Source organism: Odocoileus virginianus, unplaced genomic scaffold (genome assembly GCF_023699985.2).
Source record: "Odocoileus virginianus isolate 20LAN1187 ecotype Illinois unplaced genomic scaffold, Ovbor_1.2 Unplaced_Contig_41, whole genome shotgun sequence".
NCBI classification, from domain to species: Eukaryota; Metazoa; Chordata; class Mammalia; order Artiodactyla; family Cervidae; genus Odocoileus; species Odocoileus virginianus.
The window spans coordinates 336,053-362,756 of NW_027224358.1; the positions used below are offsets into that span (position 1 = coordinate 336,053).

At 39.0% G+C, this 26,704-nt stretch overlaps 2 long non-coding RNA genes across 3 annotated transcripts in view; one reads left to right on the forward strand and one right to left on the reverse strand.

The window, feature by feature from the left end:
• Positions 1 to 2,801, reverse strand: part of LOC139034202 (uncharacterized) — a 110,545-nt gene extending 107,744 nt beyond the window's left edge. The window contains exon 1 of the long non-coding RNA XR_011486631.1: positions 2,652 to 2,801. This is a non-coding gene — a long non-coding RNA (uncharacterized lncRNA). The remainder of the gene's footprint in view (positions 1 to 2,651) is intronic.
• LOC139034201 (uncharacterized) lies at positions 11 to 26,704 on the forward strand. Of its 2 annotated transcripts, XR_011486629.1 has the most exons (4): positions 11 to 129; positions 14,571 to 14,704; positions 20,765 to 22,131; positions 26,370 to 26,704. It is a non-coding gene; the product is annotated as an uncharacterized lncRNA (long non-coding RNA). The 2 variants fall into 2 exon arrangements; XR_011486630.1 differs by lacking the exon at positions 14,571 to 14,704.

Here is a 26,704-nt window from a genome sequence, read left to right on the forward strand (position 1 = left end):
GAAAGAAAGAGAAAGAGCATGGGTGGTGAAAGCAGGAAAGAATACATCCTTTTCTATGACCTTCCCCCAGCCACAACACTGCCAGCAGAAGAAATTGTACAAGGAAAAGAGGAACGTCCTGTATTCCAGGTGAGACAGCCCCTTTCTGGCCTCTGTGACTCAGCTGGCAGGAATTGAGTGGGCACCACAGAGTGTTTGCTGTTGCAGAGTTAGAAGAGATAGAGGATCTAGGGAAGACTGGCCCCTCCCTGGCATCCACCTTGCTGTTAGGCAGAGTGAACTGGGTACCACTGCTCTGAGTGCTTCTGGCGGGAGATGCCCCAGCCTCAAATCTCAAAGTCTAACTGCTATGTTCTACTTTAGACAGGGTTGATCATGTCACAAATCTCATGTACTTTATCCCCGATTAGTTCACTTACTATGTGTAGCCCAAGTTGTCCAGATCCACTCTAACCCCCCAGATCCTCATCCTCATAGAATTCTGTACATTCTCCCTCTGGAACTCATGCTGAGTCTACAGCAAACTCTTCCTTGACCTAAAGAAAGCCATAGCCAAGTCATACTACACCGCCATGCACTTTTTTAAAGGTACTCCTCCCTGCCAGCCTGAGAGCACACAGTTTGGCTAGAGGAGCCCAGTTTGGATATTAGCCTCCCCTGCACCCTATGCATAATCCCTTTGGCAGAATACAACCAACACAGCTCTAAGCAGTGACTTGGATCCTCAGCTGTTTTTCCAAATGTTCCCCTTGCCTTCTCCCCCTCAACCCTTTTTAAGATACTAGACACAAACTTCAATAATTATTTTCAACATGTTCCAAAAATTTTAAAATATATATATATGAGGAAAAAAACTGAGAATTACAAATATCAAATGGAAATTCTAGAACTGAAAAAAATCAATGGAAAAAATTGAACTGTTCATGGGTATATTTAACAGTAGGTGTTTGTTTTTTAAATAAATTGAAGTATAGTTGATTTACAATGTTGTGTTAGTTTTAGGTGTACATTAAAATGAGTCAGTTATACATATCTACAGAAAATCATAATTCAAAAAGATACATGCACCCCAATGTTCATTGCAGCACTATTTTTTTTCCAGCACTATTTACAATAGCCAAGACAGGGAAGCAACCTGAAAGTCCATCGAAAGAGGAATGGATAAAGAAGATGTAGTTCATATATACAATGAAATATTACCTTCTCCCTTTAAGTGAAACCTATATCTGCCTTGGGGATACTGCTTCTCCTTTTAAGAGAATCTGTTTTTCTCTCCATTTTTAAATAATTGCCATAAAGGAGTGTAGATACTCACCAGCCAAAGACCAAAAGAAATAGCAGAATCAGAGTTTCGTTTACTTGTTGCAAGGGAGACAGAATGCCATAGGAAATGGTGAGATGTCTCAGCAAGAGAATATTATGATGGAATTGTTAAAGGATTGAGGCTTCAATCATATCATTTTGAAGAGGAATAGAGAAGTACATTTTGCTCTGGATTCTATGATTTTTGTATCTTCATCTTTATCTAGAAGGTAGTTGGGATGGAAGGAGTTAAAGCTCTAATTGACCATAGACATAGCAGAGGGAGATACTTGGCTGTTTTTGTGATTTGCACAGTGTTCTATTTTCCTAAGCTCAGAAATGATTAAGGAATAGTCTTGGTTTTGCCCTCTCTACTACAGTCATTCACAGAGTGACCTTGGCAGATGTGGATGTTCTATGAAATTGTTTTTACTAAGGAATAAAAAGTGTATCCTTGTCATGAGCATCAGGTCGGTACACAGCTGATAGCTGTCAGAATTTCTTCTTTGCTTTCTCAGTAGGCATCCTTGTTAGATATTTGTTCCTCCTTTAATGGAAATACTTTAATGCTTCATCATTAAGTATGATATTTCCTCTATTTTTCAGATACTTTTAAGAAGGTTAAGAAAATTGATTTTTATTCTTATTAAGAATTTTTATCTTAGATGGGTATCAAGCTAACTCACTACAAAGCAATTGTTGATGGACAGAAACATGAGACTAGCATGAAGACCTAGTGACTGTCTCTAACTTGTTCTATTTCCTAGGCCTCCCTATCTTCGGGCTCTTCACCTTCTAAACCATCCTCCACTTAACATTTGAATCATATTTCTAAAATATAAATCACTTTAAAGCTTATTCAATAATTCCCTGCTACTTACATAATGAATTCCAAAATCCTCTCCATAAAAATGCCTTCAGTTTATAAAGATATGAATCCCTTATTTATATCTTTAATTGCATCCCTTGCAATCCCTTCATAGACCTTTCAATTTACATATAAATATTAATTAAACAAATATTTGATCAAGTGCCAAGTAGAATTCTAAGTATAATGAATACAGCAATGAATAAAATAAAACTCTTTGCCCTCACAGACCTTACAATGCCCAAAAAAGGGGAGACGATAAAAGATAACTCCTATCATATCTCTCTTTAATGTTTCTTTTAACCAATGTGAAAAACTTATGAGTACCAGAGAATGACAGTGGATGTAATGAGCTTAATCAGACAGTCACACTCCAACTGCTGCTGTCTTTATGCGGGCACAGAATCAGAGCCTCACACCTTTTACAAATGATTTTCTTTTAACTAAGAAGTGGAGAACTCTAGAAGTAATTTGCTCTTACCTGGAAGGAACAGCGGGATGTTGCAGCATTTTACGTCAAAACTGTCAATTCTGAATCTTTGTTGCCATTTAATAAATAGGAACATGAATCATTTCACAATTCCATGGACATCACACTATACTAGTGACATCATATTAATTGGACCTGGAAAGAAAGCAGTGTAAACATTTCAGATGCTTTTGTGAGATATAGAGGATGAAGGATAAATTCCTGGAAAACACAGGGGTCTGTCACCTCACTGAAGTGTTTGGGTGAGGAGGTGGTGAAAGGGTCTATAATATATCAAATGAAGTACAAGTTTCTACTTTACTGAAGACCACAAAGCTTGGTATCATATTTACTAAATAAGCTAAAGATTTGTCAGCTTTTACTGGAGTCTAGAAGAGAAGTCTTTCCAAATGATACAGGCTGAAATTTAAGCAATTAAAAAAATATTTTTTTTCATTGGTAGAAAATTGCTTTACACTTTTGTGTTGGTTTCTGCTATACAGCAACATGAATCAGACATAATTTTATATATATATATATATATATATATATATATGTATGTATATGTATACATACACACATACACATACATACTTGGGTTTTCCAGGTAGCTCAGATGGCAAAGAATCTGCCTGCAATGCAGGAGACCCAGGTTTGATCCCTGGGTTGGGAAAATCCCCTGGAGAAGGAAATGGAAATCCACTCTTGCCTGGAGAATTCCACGGACAGAGAAGCCTGGCAAGCTACAGTCTTTGGGGCTGCAAAGAGTTGCACACAACTGAGCAACAAACACATAGATGATAGATAGATAGATAGATAGATAGATAGATAGATAGATAGATAGATAGATTCCTTCCCTTTTGAGCCTTCCTCCCTTCTCTCCATCACATTCCCTCTAGCATTCCCCCTAGGTCATCACAGAGTGCCAGGCTGGGGTCCCTGTGTTATTTAGCCACTTCCCACTAACTACCTATTTTACACATGATAGTGTATATATGTCAATGCGATTTTCTCAATTCATCCTATTTTCACTTTCCCCTACTGTGTCCATAAATCTGTTCTCTACTAGGTTCATGCATGTCATTTTTCTAGATAGATGGCAGAGGAGTAAGCAATTCATTTTTTCTCTATGATCCAACAGATCCAGTGATGATTCAATGCTCTATGGAGACTCTGACTGGTTAAGTTAGGAAAAAAAATCACAACAAAGTCTCAGAATTCTGGAGGAAAGTCAAGCCATTTTGGGAATGTAATTCTTTTGAGAGACAGTTCTTGGCTTCAACATCTGATCACTGGCCACTGGGAAATATTAAGAACTGAGAACTCATTAGCTGAGTTTATGAGATTAATTCAAATCATAGATTATACACAGTAGCATTCAATGTTCACCTGGAATATATACTTATTCAGAGCATCTCCTGAAAACCCTAGGAAACTGCAAAAACAGAATGCTCACACTTCAGTTGATCCTGCTTTTCCCTTATATCCAAGCCTTCATGGAAGTTCTTATGACCAATTTTTATGAGAGAGAAAATAATTGGAGTTTGGCTTACAGATGATATTGCATGATATGCTGGCATTATTAGAAGCCAACAACTGTAACAGTGAAGATATTGGTGGTATGAATAACAGTATCAGCAGTGAATAATAGACATTTCTATTCTGCACCCAATAGAAAATAAATTCTTTTCAGTTGCACATGAAGGATTCATCTGATTAGACCATATAAAAGGTTATTCAAAAATCTCAAAAAATACCATAAAAACTATTAAAGTCAAATGTATATTTTTTGATGAATATGGTATTAAATTAAAAATAACAGGACATATCTATAAATTTTTTTGATATTTGGAATTTTAGAATGCATGATATCAAAATCTGTAAGACGTTACTGAAGTAATGCTCAAGGGGAAAAAAAGCTTATATTACATAAGTACTTACTACAAAAGATTATAAAACATTTAATATAAAAATGCAAAGTCAGCAATCTAAGCTAATACCTTAAACTATGAAATAAGAGCAAGTTGAAAGTATAGTATCCAAAAAAAAAAAAAAAATATATATATATATATAAAAGTAGGAAAACAATAGAGAACACAAAGAAGAGAAAAATCAATAAAATTGAAGCTTGACTGTGGTACATACACACAATGGAATATTACTCAGCTATTAATAAAAGAATGCATTTGAATCAGTTCTAATGAGATGGATGAAACTGGAGCCTATTATACAGAGCGAAGTAAGTCAGAAAGAAAAACACCAATACAGTATATTAAGTTATATATATTGAATTTAGAAAGATGGTAACGATGACCCTATATGCAAGACAGCCAAAGAGACACAAATGTAAAGAACAGACTTTTGGACTATTTTTGAGAAGGTGAGGGTGGTATGATTTGAGAGAATAGCACTGAAACATGTATATTACCGCATGTGAAATAGATCTCCAGTCCAGGTTCAATGCATGAGACAGGGTGCTCAGGGCCAGTGCACTGAGATGACCCTGAGAGATGAGATGGGGAGGGAGGGTCAGGATGGGGGACACATGTACACTCATGGCTGATTCATGTCAATGTATGGTAAAAACCACTACAATATTGTAAAGTAATTAGCCTTCAATTAAAATAAATTAATTAAAAAATAAAGCTTGATTCTTTGAAAAGGTTAATAAAATTGATATAGCAAGATTGAATAAGAAAAAGACATATTATCTCTTTATTTGTATAAACACAAATAATAAATTTTCAATAGTCTAATTATATATTCTATATATGTTAAAAGGATGTTAAGGGTATATTGTATGCCAAGGCTGTATATTGTCACACTGCTTATTTAACTTCTATGCAGAGTACATCATGTGAAATGCTGGGTTGGATGAATCACAAGCTGGAATCAAGATTGCTAGGAGAAATATCAACAACCTTAGATATGCAGATGATAGCACCCTAATGACAGAAAGTGAAGAGGAACTAAACAGCCTCTTGATAAAGGTGAAGGAATAGAGTGAAAAGGGTGGCTTAAAAATCAACATTCAAAAAATGAAGATCATGGCATCTGCTCCCATCACTTCATGGCAAATAGATGGGGGAAAAAAATGGGAACAATGCCGGATTTTATTTTCTTGGGTTCCAAAATCAATGAGGACGGTGACAGCCATGAAATTAAAAGATGCTTGCTCCTTGGAAGGAAAGTTATGACAAACATAGTATATTAAGAAGCAAAGACATCACTTTGCTGATGAAGGTATGTATAGTCAAAGCCATGGTTTTTCCAGTAGTCATGTACAGATGTGAGGGTTGGACCATAAAGAAGGCTGAAAAGTGAAAGTGAAAGTTGCTCAGTCAAGTCCGACTATTTGCAACCCAGTGAACATATAGTCCTCCATCTTTGACTGCAAAGAATATAATCAATCTGATTTCGGTGTTGACCATCTGGTGATGTCCATGTGTAGACTCCTCTTGTGCTGTTGGAAAAGGGTGTTTGCTATGACCAGTGCGTTCTCTTGGCAAAACTCTATTAGCCTTTGCCCTGCTTCATTCTGTACTCCAAAGCCAAATTTGCCTGTTACTCCAGGTGTTTCTTGACTTCCTACTTTTGCATTCCAGTCCCCTATAATGAAAAGGATGTCTTTTTTGGGTGTTGGTTCTAAAAGGTCTTGTAGGTCTTCACAGAACTGTTCAACTTCACCTTCTTCAGCATTACTGGTTGGGGCATAGACTTGGATTACCGTGATATTGAATGGTTTGCCTTGGAAACGAACAGAGATCATTCTGTCATTTTTGAGATTGCATCCAAGTACTGCATTTTGGACTCTTGTTGACCATGATGGCTACTCCATTTCTTCTAAGGGATTCCTACCCACAGTAGTAGATATAATGGTGTTCTGAGTTAAATTCACCCATTCCAGTCCATTTTAGTTCACTGATTCCTAGAATGTCAACATTCACTCTTGCCATCTCCTGTTTGATCACTTCCAATTTGCCTTGATTCATGGACCTAACATTCCAGGTTCCTATGCAATATTGCTCTTTACAGTATCGGACCTTGCTTCTATCACCAGTCACATCCACAACTGGGTATTGTTTTTGCTTTGGCTCCATCCCTTCATTCTTTCTGGAGTTATTTCTCCACTGATCTCCAGTAGCATATTGGGCACCTACTGACCTGGGGAGTTCCTCTTTCAGTATCCTATCATTTTGCCTTTTCATACATGGCAGAAAGTGAAGAGGAACTAAAAAGCCTCTTGATGAAAGTGAAAGAGGAGAGTGAAAAAGTTGGCTTAAAATTCAAAATTCAGAAAACTAAGATCATGGCATCTGGTCCCATCACTTCATGGGAAATAGATGGGGAAACAATGGAAGCAGTGTCAGACTTTACTTTTTGGGCTCCAAAATCACTGTAAATGGTGATTGCAGCCAGGAAATTAAAAGATGCTTACTCCTTGGAAGGAAAGTTATGACCAACCTAGATAGCATATTAAACAGCAGAGACATTACTTTGCCAACAAAGGTCCATCTGGCCAAGGCTATGGTTTTTCCAGTGGTCATGTATGGATGTGAGAGTTGGACTGTGAAGAAGGCTGAGCACAGAAAAATTGATGCTTTTGAACTATGGTGTTGGGGAAGACTCTTGAGAGTCCCTTGGACTACAGGGAGATCCAACCAGACCATCCTAAAGGAGATCAGTCCTGGGTATTCATTGGAAAGACTGATGCTGAAGCTGAAACTCCAATACTTTGGCCACCTGATGCGAAGAGTTGACTCACTGGAAAAGACCCTGATGCTGGGAGGGATTGGGGGCAGGAGGAGAAGGGGATGACAGAGGATGAGATGGCTGGATGGCATCACCGACTCGATGGACATGAGTTTGAGTAAACTCTGGGAGTTGGTGATGGACAGGGAGGCCTGGTGTGCTGTGATTCATGGGGTCACAAAGAGTCGGACATGACTGAGTGACTGAACCAAACTAAATACAAAATTATTTTTGCCCCAACCTCATACAAAAACCCTGCAGCTAACACTGTCCCTGATGTTAAACTATTAAACATTCCTTCCCCCAAGTTTAAGGACAAGGCTAATATGTTTATTCTTACCACTTCTGTCCAACATTGTGGTATTCATAGCCCATGCCATAAGATTAGAAAAATAAATAAAATATGTAAATATTAGAAAAAGAAAAATAATGATAGTGTATTAAAGCCCTTTGGAATTGACTAATTGTTAGAATTGTTAGAATATTTAGCAAGACCTCAGGATACAAGGCGGAGAAGGCAATGGCAACCCACTCCAGTACTCTTGCCTGGAAAATCCCGTGGATGGAGGAGCCTGGTCGGCTGCAGTCCCATGGTCACAAAGAGTCTGACATGACTGAGTGACTTCACTTTCACTTTTCCTTTTCATGCATTGGAGAAGGAAATGGCAACCCACTCCAGTGTTCTTGCCTGGAGAATCCCAGGGACGGTGGAGCCTGGTGGGCTGCCATCTATGGGGTTGCACAGAGTCGGACACAACTGAAGCGACTTAGCAGCAGCAGCAGCTGAAGCAGGATACAAGGAAAACATACTGGCAATAAATATGGACATAAAGCTTTAAAAAAAATCTACACTATTTACAACAGTACCAAAAATATCTCAAGTATCTGAAACTAAATCAAGTGTACTTCTCAACTGGGAGCAGTTTGCCCTGCAAGGACTTATAACAAAGTCTGAAAATATTTTTGACTGTCACAGTTTATGTGGTACTTCCGGTATCCAGTGTGTAGAGGCCAGGAAGCTGCTAAACATTCTACAATGCAAGATAGCACCCCATAACAATGAATCCTTAGGTCAAAATGTCAATAATATGAGGTTAGAGAACCCTGATCTAGCATAAGATAAGAAAGATCTCTGCACAAAAAACCTGTCAAGATTCAACTAAGAGAAAGTTTAGACTAAATAAGTTGAGAGCTATAACAGTTCATGCATTGTTATGATGAGCATTCTCCCTAAATTAATTTCTAAATTCAACATGAAAGTGAAAGTGAAAAGTGAAAGTTGCTCAGTTGTGTACGACTCTTTGGGACACCATGGACTGTAGCATGCCAGGCTTCCTTCCTTGTCCTTCATTATCTCCCAGAGTTTGCTCAAATTCACAGCTGTTGAATCAGTGATGCTATTTAACCTTCTCGTCCTCTGTCACCCTCTTCTCATTTTGCCTTCAATCTTTCCCAGCAGCAGGGTCCTTTTGAAATATAAAATAAGTAAAAAAAAAAAAAAAAAAAAGGAAAGCTCTCTCCTCAACTGTAACTGTAACTGGCATTAGCTCAGTTTTAACATATTATTGTTGTTGTTGTTCACTGGCCAAGTCATATAGGACTTTTCTCCAACTCCTGAACTGCAGCATGCCAGGCTTCCCTGTTCCTCATCATCTCCTGGCGTTTGCTCAAATTCGTGTCCATTGAATTGGACAGTCAATTGTTTGATACAAGGTTCTAACTGTTGCTTCTTGACCCACATACAGGTTTCTCAGGAGACAGGTAAGATGGTCTGGTATTCCCATCTCTTTAAGAGTTTTCCAGTTTTTTATGATCCATACAGTCAAAGGTTTTAGCATAGTCAATGAAACAGAGGTAGATGTTTTTCTGAAATTCCTTTGCTTTCTCTGTGATCTAGTCATCAATTTGATCTCTGGTTCCTCTGTCTTTCTCTAAACCCAGCTTGACATCTGGAAGTTCTTGGTTCACATAATGCTGAAGCCTAGCTTGAAGGATTTTGAGCATAACCTTACTAGCATGGGAGATGAGTGCAATTGTCTGGTGGTTTGAACATTCTTTAGTACTGCCTTTCTTGGGAATTGGGATGAGGATTGACCTTTTCCAGTCCTGTGACCACATTTATCAAGATATCTCTTTTGATAAATGTCATGTGTATACATAAAATCTTTTTAAAAATCGTGCTGATATTTTTTGCAACTCCTTTGGAAGAAATAAAGCTCAACACCCATTTTAAATAATATTTTTAAAAATCCAGAGGGAGATCAAGATGATGGAGGGTATGGAGCTCACCTTCCTCCATGAACACGTCAAAAATATACCTACATGTGGGACAATTACCACTGACAATTAACTGGAAATGGGAGAGGACTCCTTGCAAGGCTGCAAGAAAGATCCAGCTACAATCAGGTAGAAAGGAAAGAAAAGTTATCAGTTATAGACCTGTGTCCCTGAGAGAGGACTCAGAAGAGGAGGGGCATTCGATGGGGAGAGATCTTCTCTGGGGAGTGAGCAGTTCAACCCACGTATTGCATGCTCCAGCTCTGGGGTCTGGCACCAGGATGGTGAGTCCACTTAGCTGATTAGAGAACCAGTGACTGGGTTCTCTAGAGATCTAGGGACTGACAGTATGTCTGTAAGAAACCTAGACTCCACATGAGAATTGTACACATGCTTGTTTACTCCTGAACATGGTTGAGGAAGCAGACTGAAACAGCCTGGGACTCTGACTAGCTTCCTGAAACCACCCCAGCATGAGACCCAGCTTGAGCTGAGCACCTGCTCTGGTCACATTTGCTTTCTGAAAGAGCAAATTTTTCATCTGAAACTTTACAGGCCAGAAGGGAGGGGTATGATATATTTAAAGTGCTGAAAGGAAAAACAAATTACAACACAGGATATTATGCCCTATCACTCAGAACTGAAAGATAAGTAAAAACTAAAAGGTTTCATTACTAAATTACCTTAAAATAGATATTACAGGGATTTCTCTACATGGAAAAGAAGTAACAATAGGCAAGGAAAAATCCCACTAGTAAAGGAAAATATATAGTAATGGTTGAGTACCATGTAAATAAGCTGATATTAAGAGTAAGATCAGCTCAATCATCAGTCATGTCTGACTCTTTGCGACCCCATGGACTACAGCATGCCACGCTTCCCTGTCCATCACCAATACCCACAGGTTGTTCAAACTCATGTCCATCAAGTTGATGATGCCATTCAACCATCTCATCCTCTGTTGTTCCCTTCTCCTCCTGCCTTCAATCTTTCCCAGTATCAGGGTCTTTTCCAATAAGTCAGTTCTTTGCATCAGGTGGCCAAAGTATTGGAGTTTCAGCTTTAGCATCAGTCCTTCCAATGAATATTCAGGACTGATTTCCTTTAGGATTGACTGGGTTGATCTCCTGCTGTCCAAGAGACATTCAAGAGAAAGAAGAATGGAACTGGAGGAATCAACCTGCCTGACTTCAGACTATACTACAAAGCTACAGTCATCAAGACAGTATGGTACTGGCACAAAGACAGAAATATAGATCAATGGAACAAAATAGAAAGCCCAGAGATAAATCCACACACCTATGGACACCTTATCTTTGACAAAGGAGGCAAGAATATACAATGGAGAAAAGACAATCTCTTTAACAAGTGGTGCTGGGAAAACTGGCCAATCACTTGTAAAATAATGAAACTCAAACACTTTCTAACACCATACACAAAAATAAACTCCAAATACATTAAAGGTCTAAATGTAAGACCAGAAACTAGAAAACTCATAGAGGAAAACATAGGCAAAACACTCTCTGACATAAATCACAGAAGGGTCCTCTGTGACCCACCTCTCAGAGTAATGGAAATAAAAGCAAAAATAAACAAATGGGACCTAATGAAACTTAAAAGCTTTTGCACAATGAGGGAAACTATAAACTAGGTGAAAAGACAGCCTTCAGAATGGGAGAAAATAATAGCAAACAAAGCAACTGACAAAGAATTAATCTCAAAAATATACAAGCAGTTCATGCAGCTCAATACCAGAAAAATAAATGACCCAATCAAAAAATGGGCCAAAGAACTAAACAGACATTTCTCCAAAGAAAACATACAGATGGCTAACAAACACATGAAAAGATGCTCAACATCACTCATTATCAGAGAAATGCAAATCAAAACCACAATGAGGTACCATCTCATGCTGGTCAGAATGGCTGCTATCAAAAAGTCTACAAACAATAAATGCTGGAGAGGGTGCAGAGAAAAGGGAACCCTCTTACACTGTTGGTGGGAATGCAAACTAGTACAGCCACTATGGAGAACAGTATGGAGATTCCTTAAAAAACTGGAACTAGAATTGCCATATGACCCAGCAATCCCACTGCTGGGCATACACACTGAGGAAACCAGAATTGAAAGACACATATACCCCACCCTTCATCACAGCACTTTTTACAATAGCTAGAACATGGAAGCAACAGAGATGTCCACTGGCAGACAAATGGATAAGAAAGCTGTGGTACATTCACACAATGGAATATTACTAAGCTATTAAAAAGAGCACATTTGAATCAGTTCTAATGAAGTGGATGAAACTGGAGCCTATTATACAGAGTGAAGTAAGTCAGAAAGAAAAACACCAATACAGTATATTAAAGCATATATATGGAATTTAGAAAGATGGTAATGATGACCCTATATGCGAGACAGCAAAAGAGATACAGATGTAAAGAACAGACTTTTGGACTCTGTGGGAAAAGGCAAGCATGGGATGATTTGAGAGAATAGCATTGAAACATATAACCATATGTGAAATAGATCGTCAGTCCAGGTTGGATGCATGAGACAGGGTACTCAGGGCTGGTGCACTGGGACGACCCTAAGAGATGGGATGAGGAGGGAGGTGGGAGGGGGGTTCAGGATGAGGAACACATGTACACGCATGGCTTATTCATGCCAATGTATGGTAAAAACCACTAAAATATTGTAATTAGCCTCCAATTAAAATAAATAAATTAATTTTTAAAAAAGAGTCTTATCCTACACCACAGTTCAAAAGCATCAAATTTTTCAGTGCTCAGTTTTCTTTATATCCAGCTCTCACATCCATACATGACTACTGGAAAAACTATAGCTTTAACTAGACAGACCTTTGTTGGCAAAGCAATGTCTCTGCTTTTTTAATATGATATCTAGATTTATCATAGATTTTCTTCCAAGGAGCAAGTATCTTTTAATTACATGGCAGTCACCATCTGCAATGCCTTTGGAGCCCAAGAAAATAGTCTCTCACTGTTTCCATTGTTTCTCCATCTATTTGTCATTAAGTGATGGGACCAGATGCCATGATCTTAGTTTTTGTTTCGTTTCTTTTTTCATTTTTTATTGAAGGAAATTGCTTTATAGAATTTTGTTTTCTGTCAAACTTCAACATGAATCAGCCATAGGTATACATATATCCCCTCCCTTTTGAAACCGTCTCCCATATTCCACCCCATCCCACCCTCTAGGTTGATACCGAGCCCCTGTTTGAGATTCCTGAGCCATACAGCAAATTCTTGTTGGCTCTCTATTTGAATGTTGAGTTTTAAACCAGCTTTTTCACTCTCCTCTTTCACTTTCATCAAGAGGCTCTTCAGTTCCTCTTAGCTTTCTGCCATAAGGGTGGTGTCATCTGCATATCTGAGGCTATTGATATTTCTCCCAGTAATCTTGATTTCAGCTTGTGCTTCATCCAGCCCATCGTTTCTCATGATGTACTCTGCATATAAGTTAAATAGGCAGGGTGACAATATACAGCCTTGACATACTCCTTTCCCTATTTGGAACCAGTCTGTTTTTCCATGTCCAGTTCTTCTTGACCTGCATACAGATTTCTCAGGAGGCAAGTAAGGTGGTCTGATATTCCCATCTCTTTAAGGATTTTCCAGTTTGTTGTGATCCACACAAAGGCTTTGGCATAGTCAATAAAACAGAAGCAGATTTTTTTCTGGACCTCTCTTGCTCTTTTGATGAAGAGTAAAATATGAAGAGTAAAAGGTAAAACAAATATAAAATAAACTATATAATAAGCAGTGATGGGATAAATATGAAGATAGAAAATATGGCATCAAAAACACAAGTATAAAAAGGTAGATCTTTTAGAATGTGTTTGCCATTAAATGACTGCCAATTTAAAACAAGTGGGTATATTTATAGAGCACTATATATGAAAGTGAAAAAAAGTGAAAATGTTAGTCATTCAGTCATGTCTGACTCTTTGCGACCCCATGGACTGTAGCCTACCAGGCTCCCCTGGGATTCTTCAGTCAAGAATACTGGAGTGGGTAGCCATTGCCTTCTCCAGGGGATCTTCCTGACCCAGGGATCAAACCTGGATCTTCTGAATTTCTGCAGGCAGATTCTTTACCATCTGAGACACTGAAGAGTGTGCTTGCATTTAAATGACTGCCAGTTTAAAACAAGCAGATACAGCTATAGGTCAGTATATATGAACTCCACTGTAAGCACAAATCAAAGCCTACAATAGATATACAAAGCCTAGAGAGAAAGGAACTTAAGCATACTGAGAGAGTCAATTCCTAGGCAGGTTGATAAGAAGTCTAGGGGTCCCCAAGGAGAGAGGGGTCTGGAATTCTCAAGGAGGAAGAAAGGACAAACTTTTTTCCCCCCTCTACATTCCTTAGGATTATTATATAACATATAATAATAATAATTATTGTATAATGTTAAAATATATTATTATATTTAATATATTTATATATAATTATTTATAATTAATATATTTAATTATTATAATTATTTATTATATTATTGATAATATTTATTATTAATGTATAATGTTATATATATTATATGTAATATATATAATATATTATATATATTGTATGTAATATATATAATATATTATATATATATATAAGGATATATAATGTATCCTGCTTGAGGACAGTCACTGAAAAAACCTTCTGGCTAATTCTGTTATCTCAAAATGTAAATTACAGGGGTAGGTCTGGTGAGGTCTTTACAACCTCTAGACATTCTTTTGATTCACTGTAATAACTAATTTGAGAGTAAATAATTCCAGTGCTAAGACTAGCAAGGGGCTACTCTTTCTACCCCTTTCTGATGTCTATGTCAGAAGCTTTCTCTATATACTTTATACTTTAATAAAACTTTATTACACAAAAGCTCTGAGCGATCCAGCCTCATCTCTGGCCCCGGATTGAATTCTTCTCCTCCGGAGGCCAAGAACCCCAGCGTCTTTGCATGATTCAGCAACAACCTTTCATCTTGGGGGCTCGTCCGGGATCCTTCAGGACAAGGTAAGGATGCTTGGAGCTCTAGTTCTTTGTTCTCCTAGCAAACACATTTTCTGCTGTACTTTACTAACTCTACGGTGTGCTTGTGTGAATGAATGAAATGCCCTGCGCGAAGCAAGTGAGGAGCCCTGCTCTGCGGTTCCGTCAGCGACCTCATACGGCTTATGGCAGAAACCTGTCGGGGTTTATACCGACCTGCCAACGCCAAGAGGCACCCAACGTCTCCTTCGGGAACAGACCAGAAATGGGCAAAGTGTGTGGACCGAACTCTCCTTTCTCGGTCAAACTTTTCGGTCTCTTTGACCATTTCATAACTCTTTGGGAATTAGAAGTACAACCTAATCTATCGGATCATAGACTTTCAAGGGACTTGTAATCTATGTTGCTAATGTGTACTGTGGCCTAGGTCCCAAACTTGGATTGGTAGTCAGGAAGCGCCTAGCCTCGCTAGGCATGGAAAGTTAGGAAGCTAGATGGAGCTCTAACTCCAAGAGCATCTCTGAGGTTAAAGGTTACTCGGATTGGAACTGCAAGGGATTTTTTTTTTCCCTTTAGTAACACTGGCTCCTAGGGGAGAAGAGTAGGTTCATACTGGTGTGGTGACGCTTGGAAGGAACATCTCAGTTTTATGTTCATATCGGTCTTACTGTGGTCAGGAACATACTCAGGGTCCTGCACAGGCACTCAGGTGATGAATGTGTCCCCCAGAGGTCTTAGCTTGGGAGACATTCCAGAAGGTTACTCTGGACCCCGGGTGGCATCAGAGGCAAGCGAGGTGAAGAGCTGGACGTCAGTCAGGAATGCCATCAGGTCTACCCCTGGTGCATCCCCACCCCGTCTCGGTGGTAGAACCGGGAGGGACGAGTATGTGACACCTGCATCAGTAAGGGACAGACTAAGTCCGACCAGGAAGGAAAAGCTTTGGTGTAAAATCTGTCTACACCCCCATCTAGAGCAGGGAGGGACGCCTCTGGTAGAAAAATGGCGCTGGTCGCTTTTTTTCTCTCTTACAGATGGGAGCTAACAATTTCAGGCTCACTCTTTGAACTGTATCCTGAAAAACTGAGATAGATTTGATCCCCAGGGCTTAAAGAAGACACACCTGGTCTTCCTATGTGATACTGCATGGCCGCGGTACCCACTGGAAGACGGTGAACGGTGGCCAGTTGGAGGGTCTCTTAAGTATAATACTGTTTTACAATTAGACCGGTTCTGTAGAAAACAAGGGAAATGGGTAGAAGTAGCATATGTGTTGCCCTTTTTCTCTCTGCGAAATATGCCAGACTTATGTCCTAAGGGTGTAGATTTGGGTGTGAAACCTTCAGCTCCCCCCTGTCCTCCTACTTTGCCCCCGTATCCGGGGCTCCAAACAGATTCAAACTGCCTCAGTCTCAGTGGAAACCCAAATTGAGATTCGAACTGCTCACGTAGAGGTCCAAACAACTCCTGTCTCAGTACGACTTCAGACTACTCTGGTTTCAATAGAAACTCAGACCATTGAAGTAAGAGATGAGATGGAGGACAGGAGACAAAGAGATAAAGAAAAGCAGGTTTCTCCAATCTATCCCTGGGATATGTGCAGAGCAGCCAGAGAGACTGAGGAACAGCCACATAAGCTGTTGCCTCTTTATGAAATACCCACTGGGAGAAACAATCAGTCTATGAGAGTTAATAAGCCTTTTTCTTATCAAGAAACACAAAGAACCAAGGAGGATCTAGGAGACTATTTAGAGGACCCAGAAAAATATATTAGAGATTTTAAAGGTGTTACTCTGCTTTATGACCTTACTTGGAAGGATGTGATGTATATCTTGGGACAAACGCTGACTCCCGACTCAAAAAGTCGAGTTTTGGGAAAAGTGGTTGCTTATGGAGATGAATGGCTTGGTAATGAATCAGTAGGGAAGAGGGAGGACGAGATAACCGCCCTCCCCACTGGGAATCAGGCGGTCCCAGCTACAGAACCAGACTGGGACTACAACACAGCGAAAGGAAGATGGGATCAGAGTCATTTTGTCAGATGTATTCTTGAAGGACTCAGGCAGGCGCGTTCTAAGCCTTTAAACTATGGCAAACTGGCAAACATAGAACAGGAGGAGAAGGAAGCTCCTGGTAAATTCCTAGACAGACTGAAAGAAGCCCTTCGCAGATACACTGACATAGATCCCGAAAGTGAAGAGGGAAAAGTGATCTTAAAATATCCATGTCTCATTCAGTCGGCTCCAGATATTCGCCGTAAGTTGTCAAAACGGGCGTATGGACCAAATCAGTCTTTAGATAATCTGTTACAACTGGCTCAGACAGTCTATTATGGAAGGGAATATGAGGAAAAGAAATAAAGGCAGAGAAAGATGAAGGAAAAGGCGGAAGCCCTCTCAATGGCTGTGAAAAACGTTCTTAAACAGCCTGAGAAAAATGCCCAGAGGGACCCAGGTGAAAAGGGATGGGCTTGCTATTACTGTGGAAAGGAGGGGCATCTCAAGCGGGATTGCCCTCAGGCATCTAAGCCGCCCCCGGCTCCAGGTCCGGTCTGCAAAGGACCACACTGGAGGAGAGACTGCCCCCAGAGGCGTAGGTTTCAGGGTTCGGACTCTCAAGACAGCCAGGACTGAAGGTACCCGGGGGTCCCCACATACGCTCCCATCCTAATTACACCTGAGGAACCCGGGGCATTGATAACTGTGGAGGACCAATCTGTCAATTTCCTTTTAGATACGGAGGCAACTTACTCCGTCCTTACTGAAGCCCCTGGCCCACTTTCTTCCCAATCCGCTTCTGTAATGGGACTGTCTGAACGAGCCAAAAGATATTATTTTAGCTATTCTTTATCTTGCAACTGGGATTCTGTGCTATTTTCACACGAGTGCCTGATTGTGCCAGAATCACCCCCACCCCTTTTGGGAAGGGATATACTGAGCAAGGTCCATGGCTTTGTTTTCATGAATATGGAGCCCTCCGTTTCTCTCTCTTTAGTTAAACAACATGTAAATCCTAGAGTGTGGGCTGATGGAAAATCTGTGGGTTGAGCACAAAATGCTATTCCTGTAGTTGTCAAGCTCAAAGACCCACACTTATTTCCACATAAGAAGCAGTATCCACTGAAACCTGAGGTTAAGGAAGGGTTAAAACCCATCACTGAGAATTTAAAGGAGCAGGGACTGTTAGTTCCCTGTAACAGTCCATGCAATAAATACTCCTATTTTGCGTATAAAGAAATCAGATGGTAAATGGAGACTAGTTCAAGATTTACGAATAATAAATGGGGCTGTGGTTCCTTTACACCGCGTGGTGCCTAATCCTTATACTCTATTTTTTGAAGTTCCTGAACAAGCCAAATATTTCTCATTAATTGATTTGAAAGATGCCTTCTATTCAGTGCCCTTGGCAGAAGAACATCAATTTCTATTTGCCTTTGAAGACCCTGCTCAACTAACTTCTCAGTTAACCTGGACAGTTTTGCCCCAGGGATTTTGTGACAGTCCTCGCTTATTTGGACAAAGTTTGTCATTGGATCTACAAAACTTTAATAGCTCTAAAGCGGTGGTGTTACAATATGTAGATGATATTTTGCTCTGTGCTGAGACAGAGGAAGCTTGTTCATGAACCTCAGAAGATTTCTTAAACTTTCTGGCAGGCTGCAGTTACAAGGCATCAAGAGAGAAGGCTCAGCTTTGTCAACAATCTGTTAGATATCTGGGCCTAATCATATCAGAAGGGACTAGGGCCATAGGCCCTGAGAGAATTAAACCTATACTAAACCATCCCCTACCTATGACTTTAAGACAATTGAGAGGATTTTGGGGAATCACAGGCTACTGTCACATTTGGATTCTGGGTTATGGGGAACTTGCCTGGCCTTTATATAAACTTATAACTGAAACTCAGCAGGCCCAAACTGACAAACTGGTTTGGTCTCCAGATACTCAAAAGGCTTTTAAGGCTCTTCAGACTGCTCTCCTGCAAGCTCCCGCTCTGAGCTTGCCCACAGGGTCAGAATTTAATTTGTTTGTCACTGAAAGAAAAGGTATGTCCTTGGGAGTTTTAACACAACCCCGAGGGCCTCACCAGCAACCTATTGCTTATCTAAGCAGAGAATTAGATGTAATTTCACGTGGGTGGCCCCACTGCCTAAGAGTAATTGGGGCAGTGGCTTTATTAGCACCTGAAGCTTTAAAAATAATTAATGGACAAAACCTTACTGTACTGACTTCTCATGATGTGAGTGGAATCTTAAATTCTAAGGTTAATATTTGGATGACAGACAGTAGACTTCTTAAATATCAATCATTGTTGTTAGAAGGACCAGTAACTAAGCTCAAAGTTTGTGGAAATTTAAATCCTGCCACTTTCCTTCCCTGGAAGGAAAATGAAACACTTGATCATGATTGTTCCCAATTTCTAACTTTAAACTATGCAGCTCGGGAGGATCTAATGGATACCCCATTAGACAATCCTGACATGGAAATATTTACAGATGGCAGTTCTTTTGTTCGGGATGGAAAGTGTAAAGCAGGTTACGCAGTGGTGACTGCTGAACAGGTTTTAGAAGCAAAATCTCTCCCCCAGGGAACCAGTGCTCAGTTAGCGGAGCTTGTGGCTCTGACCCGAGCTCTAGAGTTAAGCAAAGGGCAGCGAGTAAATATCTACACTGATTCTAAGTATGCTTATTTGACTTTACATGCTCTTGCTGCAATATGGAAGGAAAGACAGTTTAAAACAGCAACAGGAGAGCCTATTAAACATTTCAGAGAGATTGAGAGACTTTTAGCTGCTACCTATTGTCCTAAAGAAGTAGCCGTTATGCATTGCAAAGGGCACAGCAGGGATGGGAGTAAAGTAGCCTCAGGTAACCTGTTAGCTGACTCTCAAGCCAAAAAAGACGCCTTTGATCTGGACAGGTCCTGTGGAACAGGAAAAGCCACAATATACTGAGGAAGAATTAGAAAGATATGAGAAAAGAGGAGCAAAGTTTACTGATAAAGGATGGTTACAGTCCGAGGATGGATGATTAATAATTCCTGAAAATGCCCAGTGGAAAATTCTTAAAGGTTTACACCAGAGTTTTCATTTGGGTGCAGAGAGTACTTTCCAGATGGCTTCTTGTTTCTTTGAAGGTAAAAATATAATAAAAACTTTACAAATCATTATCAAAAGCTGTGAGGTTTGTCAAGAAAAATAACCCAAAGACTGAAAAGCTAGCAAAATCTGGATTACAACGAAGTGGAAAGTATCCTGGAGAGGACTGGGAAATTGATTTTACTCATATGCCAAAAGCTAATGGGTATTCTTGCTTACAAGTTTGGGTAGATACTTTTACTGGATGGATTGAGGCTTTTCCCTGTCGTAGTGAACAAGCTAAGGAGGTTATAAAGATTTTAATCCATGAAATTATCCCCAGGTTTGGGCTGCCACGGAGCCTTCAGAGTGACAATGGCTCCGCCTTTAAAGCTGCTGTAACTCAGGGGGTGTCTAAATCTCTAGGAATAGAGTATCACTTACACTGTTCCTGGAGACCCCAATCCTCAGGAAAGGTTGAAAAAGCTAATGACATTATCAAAAGACATCTGCGCAAATTAACTCAAGAGACACAGGACAATTGGATTAAAGTCCTACCCATAGCTTTAATGAGGGCTCGAACTGCCCCAAAAAAGGAGGGACTGTCCCCCTTTGAATGTATTTATGGAAGGCCTTTCTTATGCACAGACATTGTTATAGACCCTGAAGCCTTGGAATTAACTAATTATGTAACTCAGCTCTCAGCTTTTCAACAGGCATTAACAGAACTCTGGGAGATGACTCCTGACCCAGCCTCTGAGTCAAGCAAGCCTCTATTTGAGCCAGGAACCGAGGTCCTCATAAAAACATTGGGGTCTGGGGGCCCATCCCTCGAGCCCCTCTGGGAAGGCCCTTACCAGGTTATTCTTTCTTCTCCCACAGCTGTCAAAGTGCCAGGAATTGATTCATGGGTACATCACACTCGAGTTAAGAGGTGGCACCCTGACCAGAACTAAGTGATGTCATTTTATGTCTTTACTTTCTATGCTCTGACTTTGTACTTTTCAGATGGGCCTGATAATCTATGTGAGTCTACTTCTGCTGACTCCAAAGATCCTGAGTCTGCCATTTGATCCTCAAGACAATGCCTTCCTGTCCTGGGCTCACTCCTATGCTGCATTCCACAATCGGTCTAACTGCTGGGTCTGTGGGGCACTCCCCTCTTCATCGGTGGAAGGCTTCCCGTGGTGGACATCTCCACTTCAAGAAAGGACTTTCTCCAAGTCTGCGAATACCTTCAGTAACAATCGCATGTGATGCCTCTCCTTCATCTGACAGCTGCGCAAGGAGGAACATATGCCATTATTCATACCCAATGCCGCACATATATACCTGATATGAGCACTAATGTTACTCATTTTACTAAACACATGACCAAGATGACTGGGGCTATGGATACTCCTGAAGCCTCAATTGCCTCACTTTGGGAGACATTAACTAGTTCCCCATGGTGGAAAACTATCTTAATTACAATAATTCTGATTGTTCTATTTTTGCTGTTTGCTCCCTGCATCTGTAACTGTGTAACTGGATTTGTTTCTAGTTGCATGAAGGCTTTTAAGTTACAAATGGTTGTCCAAGCTCCTATGAGTGCCACAGCCTCCTCCAACTATTATTACATGGGGCCCCTGGATCAGAGACCCTCAATATGAGGGTTAGGAGAATATGTTGCCTTAACAATTTAGGGACCACTCCCCTAAACAGCAGGAAGTAGTTATGGAATGAAAACGATGCCCCTTTCCCTTGGTAACATAATTCTCCTAAAAGAAAAGGTGGGAATGAGAAAGTCAATTCCTAGGCAGGTTGGTAAGAAATCTAGGGGTGCCCAAGGAGAGAGGGGTTTGGAATTCTCAAGGAGGAAGAAAGGACAAACTTTTTTTCCCCCTCTACATTCCTTAGGATTATATAACAATAATGTATCCTGCTTGAGGACAGTCTCTAAAAAACCTTCTGGCTAATTCTGTTATCTCAAAATGTAAATTATGGGAGTAGGTCTGGTGAGGTCTTTACAACCTCTAGACATTCTTTTGATTCACTGTAATAACTAATTTGAGAGTATATAATTCCAGTGCTAAGACTAGCAAGGGGGTACTCTTTCTACCCCCTTCTGTCTATGTCAGAAACTTTCTCTATCTCCTTTATACTTTAATAAAACTTTATTACCCAAGAGCTCTGAGTGATCCAGCCTCGTCTCTGGCCCCGGATTGAATTCTTCTCCTCCGGAGATCAATAACCGCAGAGTCTTTGAGTGATTCAGCAACAACTTTCCAATACCACTAAAGAAAATCATCAAACCACAAGGGAAGAAACTAAAAGAAGAATAAAAAATAGAGAAGAACTACAAAAACAACCAGAAAACAAGTAGCAAAATGGCAGTAAGTATACATCTATCTATTATCACTATGTGCTAATTTACTAAGTACTCCAATCAAAAGACATAGTGTGGTTGACTGGGTTAAAAATATATATCTATATGTATGCTGCTTATAAGAGACTCACTTCAGAGTCTCTCAGTGTATACAGACTGAAAGTGAGGAGGTGAAAAAAGATATTTTTTTGCGAACATAAATGACAATAAAACAGGGATAACAATACTTAAATTAGAAAAAGTAGACTTTAAAATGAGCTATAAAACAAAAGACACAGAAGGGCATTGTATAATTTAAAGGGATTATTGCCAAAAGAGGTTATATCACTCATTAACATATGTGCACCTAATACAGGACCACTTAAATATGTGAAGCAAATATTAAGAGACATAACGGGAGAATTAACAAGAAAATACTCCCAATTAAAATTTCATCAAAAACAATATCTAGGTATAAACTTACCAAGAATTAAAGACTTATACTTTAAAAACTATAAAACATTGATGAAATTGAAGATGGTACAAAGAAATGGAAACATAGCCAATGTTCTTGGATTACAAGAATTGATATGGTTAAAATGTCCATGGGCTTCCCTGGTGGCTCACATGGTAAAGAATCTGCCTGCAATGCAGGAGACCCAGGTTCAATCCCTGGGTTGGGAAGATCCCCTGGAGAAGGAAAGCTACCCACTCCAGTATTCTTGCCTTGAGAATCCTAGGGGAGCCTGGTAGGCTACAGTCCATGGGGTCGCAAAGAGTCAGACACAACATTCATACTACCTACCCAAATCAATCTACAGACTTAATGCAATCTCTATCAAAACACACAAGATATGTTTCACAGAACTAGAACAAATACTTGTAAAATTTATATGAAATCACAAAAGACTCTGAATTGCCAAAGCAATCTTGAGGAAAAAAAAGAACAAAGCTGCAGGTATCATGATCCCTGACTTCAAACTACACTACAAAGCTATAGTAATCAAAACAATACAGTAATGACACAAAAACAGACACATAGATCAATGGAAAAAAAATGGAGAGTCCCAAAACAAACCCACACATCTATGGGCAATTAATCTACAACAAAGAAGGAAAACATAAACAATGGAAAAAAGACAGTATCTTCAACAAGTAGTGTTGGAAAAGCTGGAAATCTACATATAAAGAATGAAATTACAATATCCCCTTATGTTACATATAAAAATAAGCTCAAGTGGATTAAAGATATAAATGTAAAACCAGAAATCATAAAACTCCTAGAAGAAAACAAAGGCAGAACACTCTTTGACATCAATATAGCAATATTTTTGGATATGTTCTCTAAGGCAAGAGAAACAAAAGCAAAAATAAACAAATGGGACCTAATTCAATTTAAAATTTAAAAATTAAAAAAAAATTATTCATGAAAGAAAACCATCAATACAGTGAAAAGACAACCTACTGCATGTGAAATATATTTTCAAATTGTATGACCAATAAAGGATTAATATCCAAAATATATAAACAGCTTATACAAACAAAATAAAAAATCAATCCAACTGAAAAATGGGCAGAAGACCTGAATAGACATATTTCCAAAAACCACACACTGATGGCCAACAGGCACATGAAAAGATACTCAACACCACTAATTATTAAAGAAATGCAAGTCAAAACCACAACTACACTTCACTTCAGACTTGTCAGAATGGCTAAGATAAAAAATATCACAAAAAACAAATATTGGTGAGGATGTGGAGAAACGGAAACCCTTGTACAATATTGGTGGGAATTTAAATTGGTGAAGCCTCTTCGGAAAACTGTATGGAAGTTCCTTGAAAAGCTAAAAAAAAAAAAAAAAGAAAGAAAGAACTGCTGTATGATCCAATAATTCCACTCCTGGATATACGTCCAAATAAAATAAATAGACAAACACCCCAATGCTCATAGCAGCAACACTTACAATAATCAAAATAAGGAAGCAACCTAAGTGTCCATCAACAGATTAATGGATAAAGAATATGTGGTGTATATATATATATATAATGGAATATTATTCAGCCATAAAATAGAATGAAATTCTGCTGTTTGTAAAAATGTGCATAGACCTAGAAAGTATCATGCTTAGTGAAATCAGTCAGATTAAGAAAGACTTTAAATACTCTATATTATCACTTATATGTGGAATCTAAAAAGTAAGACAAATAAATGAGTATACCCCAAAACAGAAACAGACTCACAGAAACAAACTAGTGATTACCAGTGGGGAGAGGGAAGTGAGGATATGGGATTGAGAGATACAAACTACTATCTATAAAATAAATAAGCAACAAGGATATATTGTATAGCACAGGGAAATATAGCCATTATTTTGTAATAACTTTAAATGAAGTATAATCTATAAAAATATTGATGTTTATGTTGTACACATGAAACATATATTATAAATAAACTATAGATCAATTTTAAATATCTAAATTAATTAAGGTCTGGTATAGAAATAAAATGATCAAATTATTAGAGATAATCTTGAGGAGTATTTGTATAGCCTTAGATTTGACAATAGATGTGGGGAAAGTGGAGTTTCTTAAGTAAGACAGCACACCCAGAAGCTATAAACATATTTGATGGCATTATTACATTCAACAACACATTGTTTTCTATACACCCAGTGGTGCTAATGTAACCAAATATGCACTGTAAATATATTCTGACTCTATTGTTCATCTTTTAATTTTATTTTAATATTTAGTATTTCTAATACACAATGAGCTTTTTATTGTTGCTCAGACACTCAGTTGTGTCCAACTCTTAGCTCTTGCCAATTAATAAAAATGCAAATAATTGAATAAAATAAGAAGCAAACTAGATATTCACAGAAGATAAAGTTTAAGCACTGACAAGCATATGAAATGATCTTCAATGTTTCTAAGTAGTAAGGGAAATGCAAAATATAACCATAACAAGGTATTTTTAATTCATCAGACTGGCAATAATTAAGAGTGAAAACATCTCCTGCTGCTGATGATGTTTCTGATAAACAAGAGGGAGAAAGTACTCTGTCAATAACTGTTAATGTAAAAAGACTCACAACCTGTGACTCAGCAGCCCCATTTTTAAAGATCTCACTGTCTGAAGTTTAAAAATAATACAAAAAATAATAATAAAAAAAACAACTTAAAACTTTAAACTTTAAAAAACTTTTTAAAAATGGATACAAAAGCTATTTTTTATAATATGGAAGCACCAGTTGGGGAATGTTGAATAAAAAATTATGTTTACACCCATGCCCTGAAGCATCTATGTTAGCTCTATTTCCATTGGCCTGAAGAGATGTTTATAGTACACTGTTAGTGAAAACAGAAAGTTTGAGAATATTGGGTAGCAAATGGTTCCATTTTAGTTTAAAAAAACCCAAAATTTAAAAATTTACGTGTTAAATATCCAACTGAGAGTATCCTAGGACGAGACCATTTGTCTGAGTGTGGAGAAGGGCCAAAGGAGCTAAAGGGTGTACATGGGGCTCTTAATACTGGTTCCCATGATGAGTGAGATAAGAGATGGATTGACAAGCAAGTGTGAGATTATTCATTTTTACCAAATGCTATTATTCTTCCCATTAAAATAAGTATCCATTTTTTAATAATTTAAAATCTAAGAGATAAAGACTTTAAAAAACTGAAGCTGTAGTAATGATATAAGGTTAAGGTCATATGGAAAAGTCCTGATGTGAAGCCATCTCACTCATGAATGAGTGAAATGTTGTGACTTCAGAGTAGGTCACAGAAGAGGCTCCCAGCCCCGCAAAGCTGCCCTGTGGATGGGCCTTTGGCAAATGCACAGCATTCAGATTTGACAACCTTGGAGTGGAGCTCTCTGTCCACTCACCTTCAGCTGGGGTCAGCACAAGGCCTCCTCAGTGAAGAGAGAGTGTTAGTTTCCTTAGCAAGATGCAGAGCACTTGAAAGAGAGAAAATTGATGGAGTCAAGTTTTGGAATTACATCAAGAGATGATGCGATCAGATACTTTTGAAATCAAGTAGGACACTGTGGTCTTTCCCTCCTATGTCCTCACCCTGCCTTTTGTCTGTGGAAAAACTTTAGCCAGAGAGGAAGTTTAATCAGAGAGATGAGAAAATGCAGAAGCAAAGAAAAGCAGTCAGACAATAATAGTTTAGTCACTAAGCATAGTTAAGGACATTCAGTTCCTTCTCTGGGCCTTTAGATAATATTCTGAACCATATCCTGTGAGCTGTCTTGTAGATACTGAAACCCCCAGCAGGTGGAAGAAGTTAACTACATGATGACCAGACTGTAGCCATGACATAAGCTGCCACAATTCTGAGAACTGGCCTCAAGGAAATGGAAACAAACCAACCCTGGAACTGAAGACTAATTGTACCTAAAACAATCACCACATGACCAACTTCAAGAAGACTGCAGGAGCTGACTCTGTCTGCATGAAGCCCCTTTTGTCTATAAAAGCTCTTGCCCACTGGTTGTCAGTAGGGGGTTGTCAGCCTTTGGACTAGAGTCTGCCCTTTCCCCCACCTCAGTTGCCAGCATCTGAAATAAAGTAAACTTACCTTTCCACAGAA